Raw genomic sequence first — 18,181 nt, 5'->3', positions numbered from 1 at the left:
AGTGGGTGTCTCTAAGTTGAAAATTCAAATTCAGAGGCTTTTATTTCAGCTTAACTATACCAGTCTCTTGCCACACACCCCGCCTATCTGGGCCAAGGAAGTCTATTTGATGAAAACATTACTAAACTGTCATTGACCAATCAACTAGCATTCAACAATTTATGATCATCATATTCCCAATAGAGAGCCACCTTCTTTATAAGTGAGAAAAATGAAGATAATAAAAAATAAATAAATAAAGGGAGACAGAAGCTTTGCCCTGGTTAGCATTAGAATGGAAAACTGTCAGTTGGGAATACTTGTAGCTGAGTTAGGTGAAAATGAATAGAACCAATGCTTTAGCTTTTTTTATTTCAAAGCAAATATTTCAAAAGTAATTGATGAGGGCCTAGATATGAGGGAAAATTATTATACCTGGAATACCAAGTCAGTCTGTCAGGGGCTGATTTGAATTGTTTCCCAGCGCCATCATCCGTGGAACAATTTTCCACTGCCCGTTTCAATCCCAAAGCAGGATAATTATCCCAATTCTGTTTTACAGCCATAAACTTCTGCCTAACAAACTGCCTAACTTCGGTCTTACAACTCATATTCTATGTTACAAAATGAAACTCTTCCAGAGAGAGAGAGATGATGGTAAGAATGAAGTCATCCCAATTTCAAAAGTCAACTTGATTTGCCTTACTGATGGTTGGTCAGGGCCATAATCATTTCATTCAGTAAATGCAGATTGCCTGCTGTATGCTGAATGCCGTGCCCAGTTCTATGAGGCCCACTGTGTCCTGCCCTCAAGCAGCTCAAAATCACGGGACAGGGATAGGGAAGTCATAGTGAAAAATAAACACAAAAGGCCATAATGTGATAAATACATAAAATGACAAATGAAGAAAGACATGTATAAAAGATAGTAAAGATTGAACCATCTCAGCCTATTTGTAAGGCAGGAATAGAAACCCAGATGTAAACAATGGACAGATGGACATGGTGGGAAGGAGAAGGTGAGATGAATTGGGAGATAGGGATAAACTTTATACATTATTGTGTATAAAATAGATAGCTCGTAGGAAGCTGTTTTATAGCACAGGGAGCTCAGTTTGGTGCTCAATTATGACCTAGCGGGGTGGAATTGGGGGGAGGGTGGGATGGAGGTTCAAAAGGGAGGGGATGTATGTATATATAGCTGATTCACATTGTTGTACAGCAGAAACACTCCAATAAAAAATAAAAATATAATTTAAAAATTGAACCATGTATGTTCATTTTCTCAATATTTATAATATATGTCTATATATATATATATATATATATATATGTACACAGAAGAAAACATGTATGACTAATACTTCTAAGCTTTAAGCTTTCCTCTAACTTTTTACATGGTCTTTGATATACAAGAAAATTAACTCTTTTAATATATAAAAAAAGTTTTCACCCAGACTCCATTTTCATACAGAGAAAATTAGGATATTAAAAATACGTATACAAATTCATATTGTTTGGCTTTCCCAGTCATAGTTCACTTCTTATTCTCTCAGTGATATATCTCCCTCATCCTCTACCATCTCTGTCTTCATTCATAAGATTCCTGTTACAAATAAACATTATGTGCCAGATTGACTGGCACATTTCTACCTTCTACAACAGAATTCCACCTACCTTATTCCTAAGGAATGGATCCAACATGAAGCTACCTTGACCCACAACAGTCGGTACTTTGAGGATCTTACAAAAACTGACCCATATGATTCAGGCAATGTTCAAACGTCAAGTTATCTGGCAGTGACAACAGTGGAGAGTAAGTAAGAGCAATTAATCTCCTCTATCCACAACAAAAGGTTAGAAAACTTCTAGTGCTTTCTTTGGCTTTCCTATAACATACATTCCAGCTTTCTAAGAACCTCAACCTCTCTACTAGATTATAGTGACTATGTTTGGGGACATGTATGCTTTTAGTCAGTTCAGTCGCTCAGTCACGTCTGACTCTTTGTGACCCCATGAACTGTAGCACGCCAGGCCTCCCTGTCCATCACCAGCTCCTGGAGTTCACCCAAACTCATGCCCATTGAGTCGGTGATGCTATCCAAAGATCTCATCCTCTGTTGTTCCCTTCTCTTCCTGCCCTCAATCTTTCTCAGCATCAGGGTCTTTTCCAATTAGTCAGCTCTTCAAATCAGGTGGCCAAATAATTGGAGTTGCAGCTTCAACATCAGTCTTTCCAATGAACACCCAGGACTGATGTCATTTAGGGTGGACTGGTTGGATCTCCTTGCAGTCCAAGGGACTCTCAAGAGTCTTCTGAAACACCACAGTTCAAAAGCATCCATTCTTTGCACTCAGCTTTCTTTATAATCCAACTCTCAAATCCATACATGACTACTAGAAAAACCATAGCCTTGACTAGATGGACCTTTGTTGACAAAGTAATGTCTCTGCTTTTTAATATGCTGTCCAAGTTGGTCATAACTTTCCTTCCAAGGAGTAAGTGTCTTTTAATTTCATGGCTGCAATCACCATCTACAGTGATTTTGGAGCCCCAAAAAATAAAGTCTGTTGGGGGCCAGAGTGAGGTACTCCGCCCGTGACAAAGGTCATGAGGAAGGAGGCTCGACATACGCAAAGGCGGGATCGAGCCTCAGGAGTCCCCCTGGAAATCCTCGAGCGTCTACCCCCATAACCAGAGCCTGTCTACTTTACTACTTTGTGCTCTTACCTACACCTCTGACTTTACGGGGGGCTGTCCCCCACCACCTCTTTCGAAGAAGGAGTTAACCTAGAGCTCCAGTTAATAATAATTCCTGGGCGTGATAAGAGTGTTTTAACCTACAAACTCCTCTGAAGGTTCTCTAGCCTGCCTGACAGGCTCGTCCAGCCACATGTGATTGCTCACAGCCTCCCAACCGTGAGAGGCACAAGATGCTTTAAACCCTCTAAAAACAGGTTCTTTAGAGAAGTTAGAAAACTATTAGTATAAGTATAATGGGCTAATTAGAAATTGTGTTGGTGAAGGGTTTTTCATTTGTTGAGCCAATGTTTGTTGCTAAGTCTCCATATCCCCTGCCCTTACACACATTAATGAATATATAGAATTAACCTTTGATATTAATCACGTTAGTTAGACCTTAGGCTAAGTAAATTTTTTCCTTAACTAAAACCCACTACACCCTCACCCTGTAGGAATGTAACTTTACTTGGGTGGCGTCTGTTTTGAGACTAATCAGCCCTGGAGAAATAAGTGTCCTGACTGACTGACCGCTATCACAAGGAGAGGGTCGTAAATTGTCAGCAGGCCCCCCTGGCCAGAAGATGATGTAACACCCCTAAGACCTCTGTATACATTTGTGTGAAGCACCTGACTTTAATAAAAGTCAGGACTGCTGTCCCCACATGACTTTTGTATAACATCTCAGTGTATAAAAACAGACCATGGAAAATAAAGAATTGGGATCAGTTTCTCGAAATACTGGTCTCCCCATGTCGCTCTCTCTCTCACTCTGGTTGAGTCTCCATCTGGAGCGCGGAACCCACCATGCTTACTAATTATGCCTGGGCTTCTAAGATCCGACCGGGGAGGCCTCAGTGTCTCCTCTCCTTCGGGAGAACGGAAGGACGCCTGCGGCCTACGTAAGTGGTGCAAGCTTCTTGTCTTGAAGTTTTATTGGTCCCCCGCATAAACCAAGCTACTCAGCCTCTTTTCTCCACTGAATTTTCCTACTGAGCTATCCTTATTCTATTACTCTTTATATCTCTAATTAATATCTAATTGAAGCTATTGTATCCTGATCCTCGCCTACGCCGTCTCTCCTTCGAATACCCTGGATCAGCCGGGGCTGGTCCCTGGCAAAAGTCAGCCACTGTGTCCAATGTGTCCCCATCTATTTGCCATGAAGTAATGGGACCAGATGCTATGATCTTAGTTTTCTGAATGTTGAGTTTTAAGCCAACTTTTTCACCCTCCTCTTTCACATTCATCAAGAGGCTCTTTAGTTATTCTTCACTTTCCGCCATAAGGGTGGTGTCATATGCATATCTGAGGTTATTGATATTTCTCCCAGCAATCTTGATTCCAGCTTGTGCTTCTTCCAGCCCAGCGTTTCCCAAGATTTACTCTGCATATAACTTAAATAAGCAGGATGACAATATACAGCCTTGACATACTCCTTTTCCTATTTAGAACCAGTCTGCTGTTCCATGTCCAGTTCTAACTGTTGCTTCCTGACCTGCATACAGGTTTCTCAGGAGGCATGTCAGTTGGTCTGGTATTCCCATCTCTTTCAGAATTTTTCAGTTTATTGTGATCCACACAGTCAAAGGCTTTGGCATAGTCAATAAAGCAGAAGTAGACATTTTTCTGGAACTCTCTTGCTTTTTCAATGATCCAGTGGATGTTGGCAACTTGATCTCTGGTTCCTCTGCCTTTTCTAAAACCAGCTTGAACATCTGGAAGTTCATGTTTCATGTACTGCTGAAGCCTGGCTTGGAGAATTTTGAACATCACTTTACTAGTGTGTGAGATGAGTGCAATTGTGTGGTAGTTTGAGCATTTTTTGACATTGCCTTTCTTTGGGATTGGAATAAAAACTGACCTTTTCCAGTCCTGTGGCCACTGCTGTTTTCTCCAAATTTGCAGGCATGTTGAGTACAACACTTTAACAGCATCATCTTTTAGGATGAGTGATCACACCATCGTGATTATCTGGGTCATGAAGATCTTTTTTGTACAATTCTTCTGTGTATTCTTGCCACCTCCTCTTAATATCTGCTTCTATTAGGTCCATACCATTTCTGTCCTTTATCGAGCCCATCTTTGAATGAAATGTTCCCTTGGTATCTCTACTTTTCTTGAAGAGATCTCTAGTCTTTCCCATTCTATTGTTTTCCTCTATTTGCATGATCGCTAAGAAAGGCTTTCTTATCTCTCCTTGCTATTCTTTGGAACTCTGCATTCAGATGCTTATATCTTTCCTTTTCTCCTTTGCTTTTCACTTCTCTTCCTTTCACAGCTATTTGTAAGGCCTCCTCAGACAGCCACTTTGCCTTTTTGCATTTCTTTTCTTAGGGATGGTCTTGATCCCTGCCTCCTGTACAATGTCACGAACCTCTGTCCATAGTTCATCAGGCACTCTGTCTATCAGATCTAGTCCCTTAAATCTATTTCTCACTTCCACTGTATAATCATAAGGGATTTGATTTAGGTCATACCTGAATGGTCTAGTGGTTTTCCCTAATTTCTTCAATTTAAATCTGAATTTGGCAATAAGGAGTTCATGATCTGAGTGCCAGTCAGCTCCCGGTCTTGTTTTTGCTGACTGTATAGAGCTTCTCCATCTTTGGCTGCAAAGAATATAATCAATCTGATTTCGGTGTTGGCCATCTGGTGATTTCCATGTGTAGAGTCTTCTCTTGTGTTGTTGGAAGAGGGTGATGACCAGTGTGTTCTCTTGGCGTCACTCTGTTAGCCTTTGCCCTGCTTCATTCTGTAATCCAAGGCCAAATTTGCCTGTTACTCTAGGTATTTCTTGACTTTCTACTTTTGCATTCCAGTCCTCTATAATGAAAAGCTGCAGCTTTCATGGAGCGGTGGCAGACTGGCACAGGAGCTGAGAGGAGATATGTGGATTTAATGTTAGCTTAAATCTCAACATTCTAAAAACTAAGATCATGGCATCCAGTCCCATCACTTCATAGAAATAGATAGGGAAAAAATGGAAACAGTGACAACTCTCTTCTCTTGGGCTCTAAAATCACTGCAGATGGTGACTGCAGTCATGAAATTAAAAGACGCTTGCTCCTTGGAAGAAAAGCTATGACAATCCTAGACAGCATATTAAAAAGTAGAGACATTACTTTGCTGACAAAGGTCCATCTAGTCAAAGCTATGGTTTTTCCAGTAGTCAAGAATGGATATGAGAGTTGAACCATAAAAACGGCTGAGAACCAAAGAATTGATGCTTTCGAACTGCGGTGTTGAAGAAGCCTCTTGAGAGTCCCTTGGACTGCAAGGAGATCAACAGTCAATCCTAAAGGGAATCAGTCCTGAATATTCATTGAAAGGACTGATGCTGAAGTTGAAGCTCAGCATCTACTTTGGCCACCTGATACGAAGAGCCAGTTTACTGGAAAAGACCCTTATGCTGGGAAAGATTGAAGGCCACAGGAGAAGGGCACAACAGAGGATGAGATGGTTGGATGGAATCACCAACTCAATGGACACAAGTTTGAGCAAACTTCCGGGAGATGGTGAAGGACAGGGAAGCCTGGCATGCTACAGTCCATGGGGGTGTCAAAGAGTTAGACACAACTGAGTGACTGAAGAACAACAACAACGCTGTGTCTCCTCAAAAATTCTAATATAATACATAGGTTCTACTCAGTTAACAAATACAGAACTTATCAACATTTTATACATAAAAATAGGATGTGTGATACTTTGTGGGGACACTTTCTGGAATTTACTCGTATTGATACAGACAATATTCTCCTTTGATTATTGAGAACCAATTATGATAATGGTCTTAAATGCATACATTAAAAAACAATACAGTTCTATGGTGAATAATAGATGGGTAAATAGGTGATAGAAGTGTTAAGATAATAGGTTACAGGAAGAAGAATGGGGAAAAAAATGGTTTAATTAATTTATTTACTGGTTTATTTGCTGTGCTGCATGGCATGCGGGATCACAGTTCCCTGACTGGGAGTGGAACCCGCACCTCCTGCATTGGAAGTGTGGAATCATAACCACTAGACTGCTGGGGAAGCAGAGTTTGCAAAGATTTTTGTAATACGTATTTTATGGTTATATTTTTTGTACATAAACACTTATGCTTATTATCATATTTGTTATAAATAATGATCTTTTAAATTTTTATTTTGCCTGATATTATATTACTGTTTATGTTTTATTTGAGTTATCATTTGCTAGTTCAACCTATCTACCCTTACTTTTCAAATTTTTAGAACTAAATTTGGAGTCAGTTACTAAGGCATAAAAAGTTTGGCACATGGCATAACTGGGGGTAGCAGACACCTCAGTACAGATATCCAGAGTCTGACTGGGAGGAAATGCATTTCCCGTCACTCCTTTCCTTTTCCTCAGTCACTGACCAGTCACAGTTACAGGCTATCATTTTTACTCTTTTGTGTTGGAGCTTTTAATTCATTTCTACAGTGAAATGGTGCAGAGTGGAAAATGAAAGATGGTGAGTTTAACCTGAGTAGGTAAACAAAGAGGTCTTAATTAGGGGGACAAGGGTGGAGAAGTTATTCATCTGCTGAAGGCAGTGGGCAGCACTTCAGAAACACTGTGATCTTGAGAAGTGAGAGGAATAAGAGTGTCTCCTTCACAACAATTTCTGAGCCAGCCCTGCATCTGCTCAAATACTGTGGGCTCTGGTTCTGTGAAGAGACACCAGAAATGTGGAGTCATGAGATAGGTGCAGACCCGGAAGAAGCCAAAATGTCTACCTACCATGTCTCCTACAAAAATCTCCCTTCTCCTTTTGGCTCTAGAGACAGATAGAGGATGTCTCTCAGTGCATTGGCAATTAGGATGTGCATTACAAGTACAAGAGTTAATATTTTAATGTCCAAACGGGTACAAGGGTACAGGAGGGAAGAAGGGTCAGTTATAGTACTCACTACTGCTCTCCGGTCTGGTGGAAGTCTCTGGAAGTGCTCAGGAGGATTTTCAGGCACATGGTGATAATAAAAAGCAGACAAAAAACTTTAGTTGGCTTTATTATTTTTGAAAACTCTCTACAGATAATGCATCCTCTTGTTGCCTGCATCTAGGGCAGATTGCATACACAGCTCCCCCAGTGGGAAGCCACTGCTGGATTTTCACATAGACCTCAAAAATCTCAGCAGGGATATCCCATAAAGTTCTACCATCCTCTTTTACCAAAACGTCCTTTTACAGACCTGCCAGTTTTGTCTGTTATTTGAGGAGAGCTGAGATAGCTCACATCCTCCTGTCTACAGGAGATTACAGTGAGGGATGTATATTGTTTCCTAGGTATAAAGTTAGGTAAGATTAGTCATGGAAAAGAGCTTAACCAAGAAAGTTTTGATCAAGATCAGATCAGATCAGTCCCTCAGTCATGTCCGACTCTTTGTGATCCCATGAATCACAGCACGCCAGGCCTCCCTGTCCATCACCAACTCCTGGAGTTCACTCAGACTCACATTCATCGAGTCAGTGATGCCATCCAGCCATCTCATCCTCTGTCGTCCCCTTCTCCTCTTGCCCCCAATCTCTCCCAGCATCACAGTCTTTTCCAATGAGTCAACTCTTCGCATGAGGTGGCCAAAGTACTGGAGTTTCAGCTTTAGCATCATTCCTTCCAAAGAAATCCCAGGGCTGATCTCCTTCAGAATGGACTGGTTGGATCTCCTTGCAGTCCAAGGGACTCTCAAGAGTCTTCTCCAACACCACAGTTCAAAAGCATCACTTCCTCGGTGCTCAGCCTTCTTCACAGTCCAACTCTCACATCCACAAGTGACCACAGGAAAAACCATAGCCTTGATCAACAGGGTCCAAATGAGGCTTTCCCTCAATAATCATAGCAATTTCTTGATTTGATATCAAAGAGAGAACTGAACATAGTGATTTGCTGTCTTTGATGCATCATATTGACATGTATGAAGTGGAAATTCTATTACACTGACTTTCTCTATTATCTTAAACAAATTATTAACATAGTATGTGCCCCAGGCTCCCCCTTTTTAATGATGGGTTGATAATATCTGCCCTATATTTCTCATAAAGTTGTTCAGTAATAAATATGAAGATGACCCAAGAGGATCTGGATAGTGTGGCAACAAGAGTTGGATAGAACCTTTCCTGCCTATTACTGACTAAGAAACAGTCCTCTTCATCTGGACTTCTGGGCCTCCTATTCCAAAAGTAAACAAATGATCTCTTACTAAAAGGTATCATCAACTGAAAAAGATACACAATCTAAAATCTGGTGATTGTATTTTATTTGGCAGACTTCCTGAGGACTTAAGCTCAGATAGCTCTGAGGGACTGCTCTGAAGAGGAAGGGAGGAGCCAGGATATACAGGGGTGTTTGCAACAAAGATCAAGTAGTTGGAACAATAAAAGATTACTGTTAATTAAAGAAAACTAGACATCTCAAGCTAATGTTTAGCATGCTTTTCTCTGTATGGGAAGCTGCAAGAGCCTGGGCCCACTGAAATCATTCCTAGGATACGCACCTTAACTATACAAGGGTCAGTATTATGTTCTTTTCCATCCTGAATCCCCTCAGGGTACACTGCTGGAGGTGGTTGCCGTGGCTGAGGGCTTGATGGCTTCAACATCCTTAAACAATATGGCAGGCGACCTTCTCCATCCTTAGTATATCCCACACACTCCTATTGGGTATACTCACTGTTGTTGTTGTTCAGTCACTAAATTGTGTCTGACTCCTTGCGACTCCATGAACTGTAGCACATCAGGCTTCCCTGTCCTTCACTATCTCCTGGAGTTGTCTCAAACTGATGTCTATTGAGTCAGTGATGCCATCCAATCATCTTATCCTCTGTTTCCCCCTTCTCCTCCTGCCTTTCCCAGCATAAGGGTCTTTTCCAGTAAACTGGCCCTTCGTATCAGGTGGCCAAAGTAGATGCTGAGCTTCAACTTCAGCATCAGTCCTTCCAATGAATATTCAGGGTTGATTTCCTTTAGGAATGACTGGCCTGATCTCCTTGATGTCCAAGGGACTCACTGTATATTATTATATAGATCTGGATTTACTGGTCTTTATTTTCTTTTGGCTAAGTATTACATTTTGAACCAACACAGGCCTAATACCTTTCTTATCATTACTATTTTTTGAAATAAGGCATCCCTAGTGACTCAGTTGGTAAAGAATCTGCCTGCAAAGCAGAAGACCTGGGTTTGATTCCTTGGTCAGGAAGATCCCCTGGAGAAGGAAATGGCAACCCACTCCAGTACTCTCACCTGGAGAATTCCATGGACAGAGGAACCAGGCAGGGTACAGTCCATGGGATACAAAGAGTCAGACATGACTGTGCAACTCACTTTTACCTTCAACTGGAGAAGGGAATGGCAACCCACTCCAGTATTCTTGCCTGGAAAATCCCATAGACAGAGGGGCCTGGCAGGCTATAGTCTAGGGGGCCAAAAAGAGTTGGACACAACTGAGTGACTGAGCGTGCACACATGCACAGAAAAGTATATAAATCATAAGGGTATAGATCAATTATGTTTCACTAGTTAAGAACAGCCATGTAATCAGGCACCTAGATCAAGCAACAGAGCATGAGCAGCACCCCCAGAAGTCTTCCCCATGTCTCCTTCCAGTTACTGCCAACCCTTCCTCCTAAGGGTAACCACTATCCTGACTAACAGTCATAAATTAGTTTTCCTGGTGGCTCTTTAACAGAAGACATGCCACTTTCATGTAGTTGCTAATAGCTTCCTCGCTTTTGCTATTTGAGCTTCTATAATTTAATAAAGGACACAGGAGAGCTGCAGAGAGTACAAGGTAAATGTAGAAGATAGCACTGGAAACTATCTTCTCCATGAAGTATTGTCAGTTAAGACCAGTGTGTCACTTCTAGCAGGCAAGTGATCTTGTCAAACTTTTGGGAAAGGAAAGCTTAATAAAGTTGGAACCATTGTGCTTCTTTTGTCTCAGATAAATTGCAAAATACCATTTATAGAAATTTTTAAAGAAAACGAAAGCATTTCTCTGTGGCTTAACTTGACACTTGTCCAAACTTGGAAGAATTAGAGATGTACAGTATAATATAACACTGTCATCTTAGTTTTTCTCAAGCCCTTTTACCGCAATGTCCCCCACAGTACAAACAGAATCCAAATGCCAGACCTTGTCCAGATCACCAATGTACTTCCTGGGTGAGGAGGAGAGAGCTGGGGACAGTGGATGGGGGGAAGGGGAGGAACCAGGGACTCTGTGCCAACTGCCTCAGAGCAGGAAACCTAGTTCCCTTTCCTTTCTCCCCCATATCAAATTCTCAACTGCATTCCACTGTCTGACGGGGCTGGCCACAGCTGTGGTTGTTTCCAAAATGAAGATGGAATCTAGCCACAGTTGGATTTATTATTCTCTAGAACTGCTGTTCCTCTGGGCATTATTTTTAGAAGTATCACATTGCATAGGGGCTTAATTTTTCTAACTGACTTTTGGAAAATTTTGCAAATCCTTTTTCCCTTAAATATAAAAAATTGATGTAAGAGGATTCTGTTCAATATATTTTTCCTTTGGGATATCCTTATCCCAATGGAAAAACAGAACATGATTGCTTGACCCAGCTATCTGCCGAAAATAATGTTGTTCGATTTTTTTTCTTCCCAGAGTAGATAAATTATAATAGCACAACACAGCTGCATATTTGAACATAAGTCTACATAGTGAGAGGCTGTACAGTGACTTCTTATTACAGTTCTATTTGATTGAGATCAACCAACATTCTCTAAGAGCTTATGGTGTACCAGGCAGTGATAACAGATGACAAAATGACAAGTAAGACTTTGCCGTGCCCACAGGAACTCACAGATCAGTGACACAACAAATGCAGAACCAATAATTACCATACAACAATTACTTGTTATAATGAAAGTACTACACATAATGTTTTGCATAAGAAGAATTATTAACTCTTACAGAATTTATGGTCTGGGAGGAAGTCACAGAAGAGGTGTTACAGCAAAGACAAGAACCAGACATTTCAAGGAAAAGGAATAAAAATTTTAAAGGCACAGAGGCATGGCATAGCCTAGTATTCTTCAGAAACTCAAAGGTGATGAAGACTAAGTATATGCTAAAGGGTGGCAGTTGGTGAGAATGAAGTAGAGTTGAGATCAGATCGTGGAGGGACTTTATCTTCTAAACAGTTTTACCTAGAGCCAGTATAGTTATATTTGCAGTTTAAGGACTGATTCTTGCATGAAAGAGCCTCAATTAAGAAATAATCTTGATCTCAGGCTTAAAATATGCCAAGCCTTTAGTCTCATGCACATGCTCATTCTCACCCTGGCCCCTTCTCTTGCTCATTCCCTTTCTTCAATTTTTATTACTGCCTTTCTTTCCTCATACCCCTATAACCCTTCCCCATGTTTTACTTAACACTGTAAAATCTTAGGGAAAAATCCTTAAAAATATCCTGCATCATCCCGTAGCCAATATGCCCAAGATCCAAAAACAACTTAGAAAATAAAGACAGAGGTTAATAATGACCCATTGATATACTATGTCCTGATAATGTATTATAAGTACATTAGGGGACGTAGCCATTAAAATATACACTTGCCTGGTAGCCTATCTGCTGGCTTTGTCTAAATGATTGCAGACTTGGTAACAGAGCCAGATATGGTTTCACCACCATAACAAACAGCAAAGAAGAAAGTTTCCCATTACTAGTGACTCACTGGTATGCCTACCCTGCCCCAAAGTGTTTGCTGGGCCTTTTGCCCTTGGTCAACCATCTCTTCCTGTGACTGGCTGTCCTCATGGACTATGACCCAGGTGATTCCTCTGCGCGCATCTGTATGGACCAGCTGCCATCTTTGTGTCCCGCTGCTACCTGGAAGTCATGAGTTTATAGGAGGAAAGGGAGGAGACCATCTATAGTGGCGGAGCCTGCTCTGTCTCTAGGTATACAGTCTGAACAGTTAGGGTGAACAAGACTTTGAAGAAAATGAGAAGACTGCCAAAGGATCCTCAGATGACTAGGTATAGATGGATCTGGTGGGTAGAAATGATTTGCAATTTCAGTATAAGGAGTGAGTATATGAATCTCAGGAGAGAGAAACATGAGTGTTGTTTTTTTTTAATCTAAAATTATTATTTAAAATTTTATTTAAGTCAAAAAGTTAATTTATTTACAAAATATAAATGTAGTAGGAGGAGGTTTGGGATATTTGTATTTGTGAAAATAAAAATATGCAACATGGATAGAAATACAAAAACTCTCAACAAATTATTAGCAAATCAACCTAGCAATATATAAATATTAATAGCATGAGTCTATATCAGGAAAGCTATGGTTTTTCCAGTGGTCATGTATGGATGTGAGAGTTGGACTATGAAGAGAGCTAAGTGCTGAAGAATTGATGCTTTTGAACTGTGGTGTTAGAGAACACTCTTGCGAGTCCCTTGGACTGCAAGGAGATCCAACCAGTCCATTCTGAAGGAGATCAGCCCTGGGATTTCTTTGGAAGGAATGATGCTAAAGCTGAAACTCTAGTACTTTGGCCACCTCATGCGAAGACTTGATTCACTGGAAAAGACTCTGATGCTGGGAGGGATTGAGGGCAGGAGGAGAAGGGGACGACAGAGGATGAGATGGCTGGATGGCATCACTGACTCGATGGACGTGAGTCTCAGTGAACTCTGGGAGTTGGTGATGGACAGGGAGGCCTGGCGTGCTTCGAGTCATGGGGTCGCAAAGAGTCAGACACGATTGAGCGACTGAACTGAACTGATACCAAGAAATTCATTTTACAGCATGACCCAATATACACATAGATAAACATAAATTTCATAAACCATGTTAGCACCAAGTATGATGAGCTTATTATTTCTACTTTATTTGATTCCATTTTATTTCATTTTTAGTATCAATTACATTCCATATGATCCACTAATGGATTGAGATCTGAAATTTGAAAAATATTAGTTTATCCAATACCCATCCCCTTCCTCCTTACGTCTTTGCTTAAAACATCATTCAGAAGTGACTTCAGATAATATATCCCTTTAATGAAGTCAATCCAGCTTAAATGCAAAAACTGCCAATCAGTTCAGGGTGTGGATATATTATAGTTCTGACAAATGTAAGGAGATATTACCTCTCGGTTTCTTTGCTTAAAAGGGCACGGAGTCCCATTTATAAGGGTTCCACTCTCACAACCTAATCACCTTCTGCTGCTGTTGTGTCGCTTCAGTCGTGTCCAACTCTGTGCGACCCCATAGATGGCAGCCCACCAGGCTCCCCTGTCCCTGGGATTCTCCAGGCAAGAACACTGGAGTGGGTTGCCATTTCCTTCTCCAATGCATGAAAGTGAAAAGTGAAAGGGAAGTCACTCAGTCGTGTCCGACTCTTAGCGACCCCATGGATTGCAGCCTACCAGGCTCCTCCGTCCATGGGATTTTCCAGGCAAGAGTACTGGAATGGGGTGCCATTACCTTCTCTGAATCACCTTCTAGAGGCCCCCAGTTCTAACACCATCACATTGGGGGTTAGGATTTCAGCACATGAGTTTGAGGAGAGCTGGGGATAGGGACAGAAACAATCAATCCATTGCACCTGGGGATAAAATTCTTAATATAGGTAGACACAAAAGGCAGCAACTTTTTAATCCAAGTACACTGCCCCTAAAAGACTAATTGGTTATTATTTAATTACAGTCAGTTGTCTAATAACCCATAATTAAAATCTTTCTTATAAAATGGTATACAAACTATGCTATGTGTTTTAGGGAACTGAAATTTGAAATAGAAAATATTTCTTATTATTTCTAATATATGGTTATAAAAAGGTGTTTGTCAGCAATTTGCAAACTCACTTCAACAAGCCATATGCTACTGATTATTTTTAAAGTGCACAGTAAATGTAATGACCTAATGTTAGCAACCTTGAGAGGAAAAGCAATGATTAGCAAACCTTCATTTTTCTTGTTTAGAATCAAGGCTCTCAAGTATAACTACTTTCACATACAACAGAATCATTGACTAGGCACTGAAAAAAATTCAGTCAACTATCTGCTTGCTTAATATAGAGTTATGTGGTATCCAGTTAAACCATTTTCTATAGTTAACTTCAAGTGATGTTACACAGGTTTGCTACTGTGGCTATATTCAGATGGTAGCTATAGACAAGGGAGAAAATTCAAGAAAGCGTCTCTCACTTGTCTGGGGCTTTGGTAGTATTGATTAGGGTATTTCAGTTATTCCCTGTGTAGCCTTTCTTTCCATGTAGTGCCTCCAAAGATCTGCAGCATCTCTAGAAGGCTAGCTTGGGCTTCTCAAGATACCATGTTCCAGCTTTAAATATCTTGGTACATTGATTTCATTTAAGAAATAAAATTAATTTACTTTTGGAAAAGCTTCTTAATTCCCATTGTGAAAATAAACTGAGGTGTTCAAACTTAAATCTGGAAAATATTTTTAACTTTACAAAAGTATTTTCCAAAAGCAACAAAGACTTCTATTGTTTCAAATGTTCTCAGGGAAATGTATCATGAAAGGAAAAAAAAAAAGAATTTCCCACCCCTAAGATTATAAAACATTAGGCTACTTGGTTCACCGTGTTTTCCTTCCCTCTTTCCTACCTTCCTTCCTAAATAAGAATTTATTAGGTGTTATTAAAATTTTCTCTAGAGTTTCCTAAAATGTTTGTACAATGTTTACTTGAGAAATTGAAGGAAAAAAGGGTTTTACAATAGCAAACATTTAACAACGTATCTCTGTGGAACAAATCCTCTAAAATGAGTGATAAAAAGACTAGGAAATCTTCTCTGAAAATAGAAGAAATCTAGACTCTAAAAAATTCCATTATCTTTCCAATCCATTAGACTTTAAAAAAGCCCTGAAAGTAACAAAGCAATTTTTTCTTAAGATTCAAGGTAGTTATAAAATTTCACAGTATGTAATCAATTAAAGAAAAAGGAGTCATCAATAATTAGAAGATTTGAGTCTATTTGCAGCAGTGTCAAGGATGGCAACCCACTCCAGTGTTCTTGCCTGGAGAATCCCAGGGACAGGGGAGCCTAGTGGGCTGCTGTCTATGGGGTCACACAGAGTCGGACACGACTGAAGCGACTTAGCAGCAGCAAGGATATACATGTGTTGGAAGAAACCACTGCTCTTGATAATAAGATTGTAAACATTATTGTATTGGTGTTCAAGAGTAAATAAGATATGCTTTCATACATATTTGAGTTGCTTTTTTGAATTCCCAGCAGAGAACCAGTTGGAATCAACACTTTCATATAGGACAAACATAATTTATTTCTTAAGCTAATAGTTAGCGTTCACTCTAAAAATTTAACCAGAACTTTCACTCACAGTGTCTGCTTTAGAAATTAACAGTTGTTTATTAAAGGTTCATGAGAGTGAAACTGTTAGTCTCTCAGTTGTGTCGGACTCTTTGCGACCCCATGGACTGTAGCCAGCCAGGCTCCTCTGTCCATGGAATTCTCCAGGCAAGAATACTGGAGTAGGTTGCCATTCCCTTCTCCAGGGGAGCTTCCTAGCCCAGGGATCAAACCCCGGGTCTCCACAGGCAGATTCTTTACCACCTGAGCCACCAGGGAAGTGTACCTGTTAAATGTTCATAGATGCTTCTTATGACTGTACTGTATTATAATAACATAAATATTTATAACACATTTAATAACAAAACATATTACCTCTAAGTTTAATGTATATTCAAGTTAAAAATGTAATATTAACTTTTCAAACCTTTTTATAATAAAAATATCTCATATTCCATATCTTCTTATAAACTTTTAGCACAACCAGAAGCCTGTGAAGTATTCTCTACCATTTTTTATTTCCAACTTTATCAGCTAGAAAAATATTTGCAACATCATAAATGATCTCAAAGCAAAGACAAAGGCCAAAAGAACCAACAGTAAAGCATAGTCACAGGGTTAGAATAAATAAGAGGCTACAAGACCTTTTCGGCTTCCCTGGTGGCTGAGACGGTAAAGAATCCACCTGCAATGCAGGAGACCAGGGTTCAGTCTCTGGGTCCGGAAGATCACTTGGAGGAGGGAATGGATCACCACTCCAGTATTCTTGCCTGGAGAATCCCATGGACAGAGGAACCTGCTGGGCTCCTCAAAGTCCCTCAGTTCTCTACAGGTCTTTTTGTCCTAAGTCTTTCACTTAAGGTATCCTCTATAAACAAAAAGACTGCTTTATCAATTATCTATTACTAGATAAAAAACCATCCCCAAATGTAGTGGCTTAAAAAATGATTTAAAAACCTATCATGTTTCTGTGAATTGGCTGGTCATTCTGCTTCAAATGGTGTCGGCTGGAACCACTCACATGGCTGCATTCAGATGGTTGCTAAGCTGAACTAGCAGGTTCAAGACCTCCCTTATGTGTCTGAAGCCTTGAAAATGCAATTGACTGGGGCATCTCACTTCTTCCCCACATGGCCTCTCTCTCTAGGGATTCTCCACATGGTCCTTCTCTCCAGCAGGACAGCATGGAATCCTAATATAATGGCTCGGGAATCCAATGACATGAAAACAGAAACTGTCAGGACTTACTTTGTCCGTATTTTACGGGTCAAAGTAAGTTACAAGGCCAGCCTAGACTGAGGGGAAGGAAAATGAACTCCATTTCTTGAAGGAAAGAGTAGTTATGTCTGTAGACATAGGGAAAGAATTATTTAGGGGCCATCTTTGACAATTATCATTGTCCAACTTCTGGCTACAATTCTTGTCCCACCTAACGTGCAAAACTATACTTACCCGGTATCCTAAAAGTCTCACCCCATGACATCATTCATTCAAGTTCAGCATCTCATCATCTAAATCAGGTCCAGACGTGTCAAAAACAGTTCAGGTATTGTTCCTCAGGTGCAGCTATTTGAGATTGGCTTCTCTCAGTCCAGATTTCCTAGTATAGAAAAACCACACAGGGACTCCCCTTGTGATCCAATGGTTAAGACTCCACCTTCCAAAGCAGGGGTGCAGGCTGGATCCCTGGTCAGGGAATTAAGATCCCACATGCCACAAGATGTGACCTAAATAGATAAACAGAACTCCTTAAAAATAAGAAAGAAAAAGAAAAGTCACACAAACACTTCAGTCTAGACGGGGCTCAGGGAAGTGGGAGACACAAAACTAAAATTGCTGTGAGGGTCCCTACACTGAGGGCACAGGATAGTGCTTGACTGTGGTTCTGTCCTTCCCTCTGCTGGTGATTTCCTAATCCATCCCTCGCCTTGCTTCTTGGCCCCTCCCTCTGGGATTCTGGCTCTGCCAGTCATTCTTCTTTTTTCCTAAGAAATGACAAGCACTGGGTTGGAAATATTTCCTCTAAATACTTCTTTTAAACTGAACAGTTCCTACTTTAGCTTATTTCTCTCTTCTTGTACGTTATCGTCAGAAGCTATAGAAAGTTAATTGGCACTTTCACCATAAAGTGCATTTTCTATCTTCTGTGCT

The 18,181-nt window shown here is 40.4% G+C and overlaps 1 protein-coding gene across 1 annotated transcript in view; it reads right to left on the bottom strand.

Moving 5' to 3' along the window:
- Positions 1–18,181, bottom strand: part of DTWD1 (DTW domain containing 1) — a 94,281-nt gene that overhangs the window by 43,886 nt on the left and 32,214 nt on the right. Inside the window, exons 6-7 of the transcript XR_011465653.1 lie at positions 7,639–17,757; positions 1,657–5,597 (exon numbers count right to left, since the gene is read on the bottom strand). The gene's annotated coding sequence lies outside the window, so the exon portion shown is untranslated. The remainder of the gene's footprint in view (positions 1–1,656; positions 5,598–7,638; positions 17,758–18,181) is intronic.

Source organism: Bos mutus, chromosome 10, assembly GCF_027580195.1.
Source record: "Bos mutus isolate GX-2022 chromosome 10, NWIPB_WYAK_1.1, whole genome shotgun sequence".
Lineage (NCBI taxonomy): Eukaryota > Metazoa > Chordata > Mammalia > Artiodactyla > Bovidae > Bos > Bos mutus.
The sequence above is the reverse complement of the archived record's forward strand: the minus strand, read 5'-3'. Positions and strand labels throughout refer to the sequence as shown.